Consider the following 10,554-nt stretch of genomic DNA (forward strand, 5'->3'; position numbering starts at 1 on the left):
ACAATCCCATAATCATATAACACCTGGACCTGGGCATTAGGACCAGGAATTGAGTAACAGGCGTCTTCGGCGAGGGCACCCCCCCCAAAAAAAAACATATTATACTTCCATAACAGTAATACAAAAAGATTAAATAGTCATAATTATAATATGCTGTTAGTAAAGAAAAATATTTGTAAAACTTTGATAAAAATAAAGAAATGTTCTTAATTTGCCTAGCAGATTGTGCCATCCCATCAGGGGCATCATGCACCATTTTTTTTAGAGGGGCACAGTGTGCACAGCTCACACAGCATACACAGACATCAAACGAAATATTATAGAGCTTTTAGTCTTTTCCATGGCACTTACATTCTAACAATCTGAACACCTTTGCTTTCATGCAAAACCTCCAAAATAAAAGTGTTGACTAACTTTCAGAATAATGACATATTGGTATCATATTTACATCTGAAACGGCATGTTTTATTTATTTAAGTTTTAATAAATGACTTGTTTAATTGTGTCATTAATGTTAGCGTAATTCTTACCATTCTTACAACAACTGCATTATCCTATAAAATTAATGTAATTTTAAATCCATAAAGTATATAAACAATGAAGATGACATAAGCTATAGCCACGTGATTGATTTTAATGTTCAATAATGATTTAAAAAAAATGTAGATAAAATTTATTAAAGGAACGCATTATTGCATAAAATTTTACCTCATATGTGAACATGTGTGATTTTGCGACCCGGTGAACTCTGGCGATATACCAAGATAAATCTAGAAATATCTACTAATAAAACGTAGAGACGGTCACATTTTAAACCATTTCTACACAGAGGAGGTGAACTGCACATTACCGTACTGGGGTCTGGAATTGTTGTGAGCGTTTCTTACACGTTTTAATTCCTCAGATAGCCAAATGCAGCAACCAGGGGCGGATTTAGTGATTTGGGGGCTCAAGGCGAACCATGTGTCGGGGCCCTAACTATGCAACCTTTACTGTATTTTTCTCTCTTTCTCATCGCTATCTCTTTTTTCCTCTAGGTTACATAAGCTTCAGCCCCCAATGAGGTTGAGATTAATACTGTTTGATAATATGATTGGATTTTATACTAACCGCAGTACTACATGGTAAAAAGATGTGTATAACAATTATGTACTTTTTATTTTACTTTGTGTACTTAATTTATTTAATACATTTTCATTTAATGCCACATTACATCCACAATATATTTTAAATTAAAATACTTTGTATTCAAATGAACATAATATGATGAGAAGAAACCCCTTACGAAAATTAACCATGGTTTTATTGTGGTAAAAGTGTAGTAACCATGTTTTTTTGGCGAATTGATTACTATGAGTAAAACCATGGTTTTACTACACTAACCTATGGTTTTTGAAAACCATGGTTGTCAAAACCATGGTTATTTTGTGGTTGCCATAATTTTGCTACAGTAACCATGGTTTTTTGGTCTTAACTGTAGTAAAACCATGGTTAATTTTCGTAAGGGACATAATATGGTTTTAAAATAATGCAATCATAGGTGTTAAGAACTCGAAATAAGATAAACAAGGGGTGAAATTTGACTCTCTATATGGATGGTAAAGCGTCATGTATTGCTTCTGCATTACATTATGTAAACAGTTTTTATATTATTGAACTATACATCTATGTACAAATCTTGTACTTTGATGTTCGCTAGTGATATACAGGGCAAAGCCGAAGCATGCTAACGTTACCGTTTTCATATGAGATTTAAATGAGACTAAAGCGATCACAAATTCGTTTGCAGATTGGGGATGAATTACAATCTTTAGTGGTGCTGGCAGACATTTCGGCGGACTAAAGCTTACCTACAGGCTACTGTACCTAAGATTACACGCTAATATTATATAAACTGTAGATCCTGTATTATTTGCGGAGCATACTCACCGGCACACTATCAGTGTCCGTGGCCGACAGAGAGCTGTGTCTGACGGAAAAGAGGTTGCTGAGAGCAGCACAGTGGCAGTGTTTGTGTGGAGAAAAGCGGAGACTTTTGCAACATTTTTGTGTGAATCATCTTTTCTGCTCCATTGGTGTAGCTACGTTTCACTCTTCACTCTTTATTTCACTACGTTTATTTCCTTGCAGTTTCGCTCTTTTAATGTATCAATCTCACTCGCTGCTGCCTGCAGCTCTGCTCGCTTTGTTGATTTGAGCTACGCGCGCATACAGTATCCGGTAGTGCATGGAATGATCCACTCTAAACTATAATGGGGGGCGCATTCGTGCAGATGTAATAATAACGTTCAAACCTTTTATGGGAATATACTGAAAAACACAAAAGATGTTTAAATAGAATTCTTAATTAAACAAAATATGATAGTTTTCGGGGAATCTTGATGATAATCAGGGGCAAAAAGTGGCAGCTCACCAAGTACACCCCTGCGTTTTGGGGCCCCTTGGTAAGGCGGGGCCCAAGGCAACTGCCGACCTTTGCCTAATGGGTAAGTCCGCCCCTGGCAGCAACAACAGCAAAGAGCCCGTGAGCGTGCTCAGACGCTGATGACGTCTGCGACTGCACTGGCTGCAGCGCCTGCCGCAGAATAAAGTAATGTAACATGATGATCTAAACACTATCAAAACGGCAAAAATCTTTGAAAAGTGACAAAGATGCAGCACAGAATTGATAATATTGTGCATATTAAACATATTAAAAGTCAAATAACAGATTAATGGACGCTTCTTTGATTTTGAGGTTGTATGCAAAATCCATTTTGCTCAAAAAAACCAAAAGACGTGCCCCCTCAGTTTGAATGGGCATGACGCCTCTGCCTCCCATGTTGGCGATCCCCCTTTCAAAAGAAAAAATATTTGGTCTTGTAGTCCGGTCCGGCACTGTCATCAAATTTCTAAAGTTAAACTCGGTTTGTGGTGTGGAATTGAACCTAGCAGTCACTGGCTGTGCAAACCGGGCTTAAAACAGTCAAATTCACCAGTCCATTCAAGACGTCAGAGATTTATTTCAGTGTGAGCTCATCTGAATCCTTTTATTAAAGGTGGTGTGTGTAGATTTTAGTGGCATCTAGTGGTGAGATTGCAAATTGCAACCAACAGCCGACCCCTCAATTTCAAAACCCATATGATACCCGCCACAGGACAAACATATTGTTATCTGAGACAACGTAGTGACGAAACGCGCTGTGTAGAACTGTCATGCACCCTCAAGGTTTTGTTCCAAACCTGTATAAATTAATTTGGTCTTTGTGCTTTATTATTTTATTAAAAAAATATGTTATTATGATCAATATAAACCTTTTTTATGTATCTGTATTATACATTTTGATGCATCCAGTAAGCAAATGAAAGTGTACTTCATATCATGAGCATAATATAACAATGCAAACATTTGTGCAAAATGATAAATAAGTAAATTCAGCTTCTGGTAAATGTCATCATGTGGAAAAGTAAAGTCCAGGGGCCTCATTTATCAACATTGCGTAGAAAATTTTCTATATTTGTACCTACGAATGAAATTTAGAATGTGCCTAAGTACAAAAAAATTGGGATTTATCAAACGTGCGCACGTTGTTGGTACGCACATCAGTAAGTAATCCTTGATGATAAATCCCACTTGTTCTTAAGCACCATGCCCGTGCACGTTCATAGTCATTTGCATTCCGAAACACCTCCAATGAACCATATATCTGCTTAATCTCCTTATCCGTTTCAATGTATATATATATATATATATATATATATCCCAAGGGTTTGTTCCTCCTAGGACTTTTTTTTACTTCCCCGGCTAAAAATCCGGGGTTTTTTTTCTCCTAGGGGGTTTTTCAACCCGGGGAGGCAGCCTTCTTGGGCTTAACTTCTATACGTCACATTAGTAATACGTTCACTTATAATGTTGATTTAAAGCCGCAGCAAATTTAGCTGCTTGTGCTATCGTGTATTACTTGTGCTATCTGTCGATTTTCTGTGCTTTTCACTGCATCTATTATTGTGAAAATCGCTATATAAATAAAATTGAATTGAATTGAATTGAATTGAATATATGGTGACAATACCGCCCTTTACAAGTCATGTGGTTGTGCTTTTTCCCTCACCGCAATAATGGCAAAGAGCGAAAAATATTAACTTTACCGACAAAGAAATTGAATAACTGGTGGATGAGTTTGAATCCAAATAACACATACTGTTTGGTTCACTTAGTGCAGGAGGAATGACAAAAAAATCTAATAAAAAATCTGCATGGGAACATGTTACCAGTGCTGTTAATTCCGTTGGGTAGGCGATGAGGAGAGAACACTTCCAGAAATTAAAAAAGTGGTTTCACATTAAATTATCGACTAAAAAACGTGTCACAGCACACCGACGTGAAATCAGTGCAACTGGAGGAGGACAGACAACGACAGAACTTTCCACCTTGGACAGCCGCATAAAACCAGCAGCAATGGCGCGATCTGAAACGCGCTCCCGGTGGATGGATGATTTGCCAAGTCTACCAATAACGCAAGATAAGCCATTGCACTGCATTGTCGGAGCTTTCATTTATAGGGGTTGACACCAATTTGATGACAAATCACACATAAATCATTAACTTCAACACTGGTTTGCTGTTACTATATTGACATGAATGATTTTAACACCTGCTTGTAGATAATAAATACACACTTCTTTACACACTGGGGATGATCCTGTGTAGTATCGCTATTCTACCACTACATTCTTTGCATACGCATGCTCCGAGATGTGCGTATATTTACACACATTTCTACGTATAAGTGCAATTTGATAAATTCCACACTTTGCGTAAAACTCTTCCTACGCACACTTTACGCACACTTCTGTGCGTACGCACGCTTGATAAATGAGGCCCCAGGTTTGTAATGGGTGATATTTGCAATGGTACTCATCATCATGTGTACAGACACTAAATGTGGAAGAACTGTAGTCCAGTGTGAAACAGACTTTATTAGATCTAGACTTAATTAATTAATTAATTAATTAATTAATTAAAATAAACAAAATGAAGATGATTGTTTTAAACCATTTAAGAGCAATTTATGTATTATTATTAATTATAAAGAAGAAATGCTATAATATGCAGATTCTGACTGTGTCAAATTTAATAAATCACTATATGGATGTGCTACTAATTGTTGTATGTTTAAAAGTCTGAACAAATATTCCCAGGTTCTTCAGCAGAATCTATTGGTGAGAAAACATTTCCATCTGGCTGCACTCTCCATCTTAATCTGATGACATTTATCCCACGATCCTTCAGTTTCTGATTGATCTGAGAAAGAAAATCAGTTCTTGTTTGTCACGTTTATGCAGATTCTTTTGTATGCACATAATGTATCATAATCTACATCAATGTTTTCATCATGTGTATCATGACTTTAACTAGCTGAACCATAAGTTACGGTAAATAAATGGTTTAATGCTCACCCACTGTAGGACCATCCCCATCACTGCAGGGTCATTTGGGTTCTGACTGGATTTCACCTCAATGTTAAGAATCTGTTTGATTGAATCTGTCAGAATAGTTGTATTAATCCTAGATTTTTTTTATTAGAACAACCATAAATTTACATTCATTACAACAGATGATGCATCAAACACCTCACACAAATGCAGACATGTTGAACTTATAAAGCCTTGTATAAAGATCAAACTTGATCAACGCCTTAGCAAACAATGACAACAAGCATAAAGTTTCATCAGATTCATAAGCCTCTTTCAAACAGTAATTCTGGCAAATTACTTAATTTAATTAATTTAATAACTTAATTAATTTACCAGAACAAATTTACCAGTAAATACAAAAAAAACCTCTTTTGAGAGAAAGCAGAAGTTACTTGTGGTCCGCAGCCGGCGAGCTCAGTGTCGTATTTGTAAACAATGGCGGATTATGACTTTATATGCACGGTACGTATTTTATGTTTATCTGTGGCAAACCCTGGTGGTCGTGAAGTTGTTTTCTGTAAGGTTTTGTTCTGTGGTTTTCTTGTATTCTGTGTATTTTTGTATTTTGGACTTTTATTTTGACATCCTGTTCTGTTCTGGCTTTTATTTTGAAATACATCCTGCCATGTTTCACTTCACACTTCCTGTCTGTTTGTATAAAGCCACTTCCTGTACTCCAGTTCAGGGCTGATTATTACATCGCCACATCCTGTCTGTTATCTGAATCTGTTATCTGTATCTGTTAATCTGTTTTGGTATCTGTTCCTGTTTTGTCCTACGCCTGTTTATCTGGATTTTGCCTGTATTGCCGCCTGCCCTGATATATTTTGCCTGTCTCTGGATTACGATTTGGATTTACCTTTGGATTTGTTTGCTGGCCCTTATTGGGATTTTACTTAATAAACACCTTTTGCATATGGATTCTCACCTTCATCGCTTTCTTTAAAGCACCCGTTACAGAATAATCAGCCATAACCCGGAATCCAGCAAAGGTCAGTAATCTCCCACCAGCACCATGAAACCTGTTTATGCCCTGCTTGCACTACGCCAGAACCACCGTCCAATCGAAGAATACGTGAGTGAGTTTTTGGATTTATGCCATCAGGTACATTTTGACGATGTGACACTTAAGAACTTGTTTTATAATGCATTGGATGAATGGTTGCGTTTATGTATGCCACGTGATATGTCTGCCTGGTCCCTGGAGAGTTATATTGACTTTGCCCTGTTGTTGTGTGGCTCTCCCTTCACGGTGGGGGTTGCGGATAGCAAACCAGAGGCTATTCCCAACACACCACACCATGTCCTGCCTGTTATGCCCACACCTGTACCCGTTATGCCTGCTCTGTCTATGCCTGTTAACAAAATGGCCGCCACCATGCTTGCTCCCAAAATGGCTGCCATCCTGCCTGTCCCTAAAATGGCCGCCACCCTGCCTGTTCCCAAAATGGCCGCCATCCTACCTGTCTCTGCACCTGCACCTGTTCTCGAGAGAGCTGTTACCATTCCTGCACCTGTGCTTCAGAGGGCCATCGTCACCACCACACCTGCACTCATGAGGGCTACTACTCACCCAGCACCTATCATCAAGATGGCCGCCCTGCCTGAACCAACCGCCACAGAGGTATGCCTCATTGACTGTGACATTCTTGAATTTGCTATGGCCCTGTGGTGCGTTTGGTCTGCCTTCTGTTTGTTTGTTCCCGAGGTTCCTCAAAACCCTGAATCTGACCTGCCCGTCTCATCTGACCTGCCCGTCTCATCTGATCTGCCCGTCTCATCTGATCTGCCCGTCTCATCTGATCTGCCCGTCTCATCTGATCTGCCCGTCTCATCTGATCTGCCCGTCTCATCTGATCTGCCCGTCTCATCTGATCTGCCCGTCTCATCTGATCTGCCCGACTCATCTGATCTGCCCGACTCATCTGATCTGCCCGACTCATCTGATCTGCCCGACTCATCTGATCTGCCCGACTCATCTGATCTGCCCGACTCATCTGATCTGCCCGACTCATCTGATCTGCGCGACTCATCTGATCTGCCCGACTCATCTGATCTGCCCGACTCATCTGATCTGCCCGACTCATCTGATCTGCCCGACTCATCTGATCTGCCCGACTCATCTGATCTGCCCGACTCATCTGATCTGCCCGACTCATCTGATCTGCCCGACTCATCTGATCTGCCCGATCTGACTGATTCACCTGATCTGCCTGATTCACCTAATCCGCCCGACTCCTCTGATTCTTCTGATTCATCTGATTCGTCTGTCCTGCCTGATTCACCTGTCCCATCTGATTCGTCTGTCTCACCTGATTCACATGATTCGTCTGTCCTGCCTGATTCACCTGTCTTGTCTGATTCACCTGGCTCAACTGACTATTCTGATTCATCTGGTCCACCACCTGGGACATCGCCACCCTGGGCTTTGGGAGCTTTCCCAAGTTTTTTTTGGGGGGGGTAGTACCCGGACACAGGGAGGAGGCAGAGGACACCAAGGCGGAGGCCGAAGTGTGCTCGGACCCTTCCTCTCCCTGTGTTCCAGGTCTATTCCTGCCCCTTGATGCAGTTCCTTGCCTGCCCCTTGAGCCAGGTCCTTGCCTGCCCCATGACCCAGGTCCTAGCCTGCCCCATGACCCAGGTCCTAGCCTGCCCCATGACCCAGGTCCTAGCCTGCCCCATGACCCAGGTCCTAGCCTGCCCCATGACCCAGGTCCTAGCCTGCCCCATGACCCAGGTCCTAGCCTGCCCCATGACCCAGGTCCTAGCCTGCCCCATGACCCAGGTCCTAGCCTGCCCCATGACCCAGGTCCTAGCCTGCCCCATGACCCAGGTCCTAGCCTGCCCCATGACCCAGGTCCTAGCCTGCCCCATGACCCAGGTCCTAGCCTGCCCCATGACCCAGGTCCTAGCCTGCCCCATGACCCAGGTCCTAGCCTGCCCCATGACCCAGGTCCTAGCCTGCCCCATGACCCAGGTCCTAGCCTGCCCCATGACCCAGGTCCTAGCCTGCCCCATGACCCAGGTCCTAGCCTGCCCCATGACCCAGGTCCGCATCTGCCCCATGACCCAGGCCCGCATCTGCCCCATGACCCAGGCCCGCATCTGCCCCATGACCCAGGCCCGCATCTGCCCCATGACCCAGGCCCGCATCTGCCCCATGACCCAGGCCCGCATCTGCCCCATGACCCAGGCCCGCATCTGCCCCATGACCCAGGCCCGCATCTGCCCCATGACCCAGGCCCGCATCTGCCCCATGACCCAGGCCCGCATCTGCCCCATGACCCAGGCCCGCATCTGCCCCATGACCCAGGCCCGCATCTGCCCCATGACCCAGGCCCGCATCTGCCCCATGACCCAGGCCCGCATCTGCCCCATGTTCCTGGACCATACTGGCCATATGACCCAGAACCTCTCCTAAACTGCCCTGCCTTCGCCAAGAGGTCCTGGCCCGCCCGCCCACCCTCTATTGGACTTTATTATGTGTATGTTGGGCTCCGGGAGTCGCCCTTTAGAGGGGGGGTTCTGTAAGGTTTTGTTCTGTGGTTTTCTTGTATTCTGTGTTTTTGTATTTTGGACTTTTATTTTGACATCCTGTTCTGTTCTGGCTTTTATTTTGAAATACATCCTGCCATGTTTCACTTCACACTTCCTGTCTGTTTGTATAAAGCCACTTCCTGTACTCCAGTTCAGGGCTGATTATTACATCGCCACATCCTGTCTGTTATCTGAATCTGTTATCTGTATCTGTTAATCTGTTTTGGTATCTGTTCCTGTTTTGTCCTACGCCTGTTTATCTGGATTTTGCCTGTATTGCCGCCTGCCCTGATATATTTTGCCTGTCTCTGGATTACGATTTGGATTTACCTTTGGATTTGTTTGCTGGCCCTTATTGGGATTTTACTTAATAAACACCTTTTGCATATGGATTCTCACCTTCATCGCTTTCTTTAAAGCACCACGTTACATTTTCAGATTGTTTATGATGAAATAGAATGGTTTTGACTGAAATTTCGACATATGATGCTGGCCTGAGAATTTTTGGGTGTTTGTTGTATCACCTCCCACCTCTACAATGAGTTTATAGGTGCACTGGAACAATCCTTCCTAAAATGCAAGAAACTTTCGTTTACAAAGATGTGAAACTCACCGAGTGGTCAGGGGTGTTCACTGATATGCTCACACAAAAATTGCTGCAAAAGATTTTTTCTAACAGGTGTTTTAGCATTCGTTGTAAACCTGTGGACCTATTTTTCCAAACGCCTCACACCCGTACATTCTTCCGCTGAGAGCTTGAATAATAGACACTCCAGCCCAGGTGGTGGCGATAATCACCTTTGCCAATTGCAAGAATACAAACAACGTTCCCAGCGCAGAGTAATACCGTACCTCACAGCACATCTAATACAAGTCAGTGGAGTTGGACGTCATTGTAAACGAAAGTTTAATGCATTTTAGGAAGGAGTGTTCCAGTGCACCTATACACTCATTATAGAGGTAGGAGGTGATACAACAAACACCCGAAAATTCTCGGGCCAACATAATATGTCCAAATTTCAGTCAAAACCGTTCTATTTCATCTAAAAACAGGGCTTTAAGTGTAAAATACTGAACTTGTCCTTAAAACCCCAGAGTGTTACGTTTTTTAAAGTCAGGCTACTCTGGGTAATTAATCTAATTTACATCAGATTGCATTCTCTGTAGAATGGACTTGTGTAGACACAGAGCAGTTTAATTAACCTGCCTGTTGATAAACTTGTTGATGTTTTCACAAAGAGATTACGGAAAATATATAGAAAATGCTGTGGGATTTGTCCAGGATTGTTTGATTTTTCTTTTATTCACACTGACAATGATTTTCTGAAATCTGTGCATGCTTTCACAAAGACCCTGTAAAGACGTGTGACGTATTTAAAGTCCTACACTTGGTAGTTGTTTCCGCCGGGTCTGAAGTAATATATAATCTGTGATTTCTCTCTTGCAAAACCACACAATTATGGGTTTAAATCCGTTTCAAAGAGCTGAACCATAATTTTTTGTTGCGATAACACGGACATCCTTACTGCATTGTTTCTGTCTCTTGTTCACACATAATGC

The sequence above is a fragment of the Misgurnus anguillicaudatus genome, chromosome 1, assembly GCF_027580225.2.
Source record: "Misgurnus anguillicaudatus chromosome 1, ASM2758022v2, whole genome shotgun sequence".
Taxonomy (NCBI): domain Eukaryota; kingdom Metazoa; phylum Chordata; class Actinopteri; order Cypriniformes; family Cobitidae; genus Misgurnus; species Misgurnus anguillicaudatus.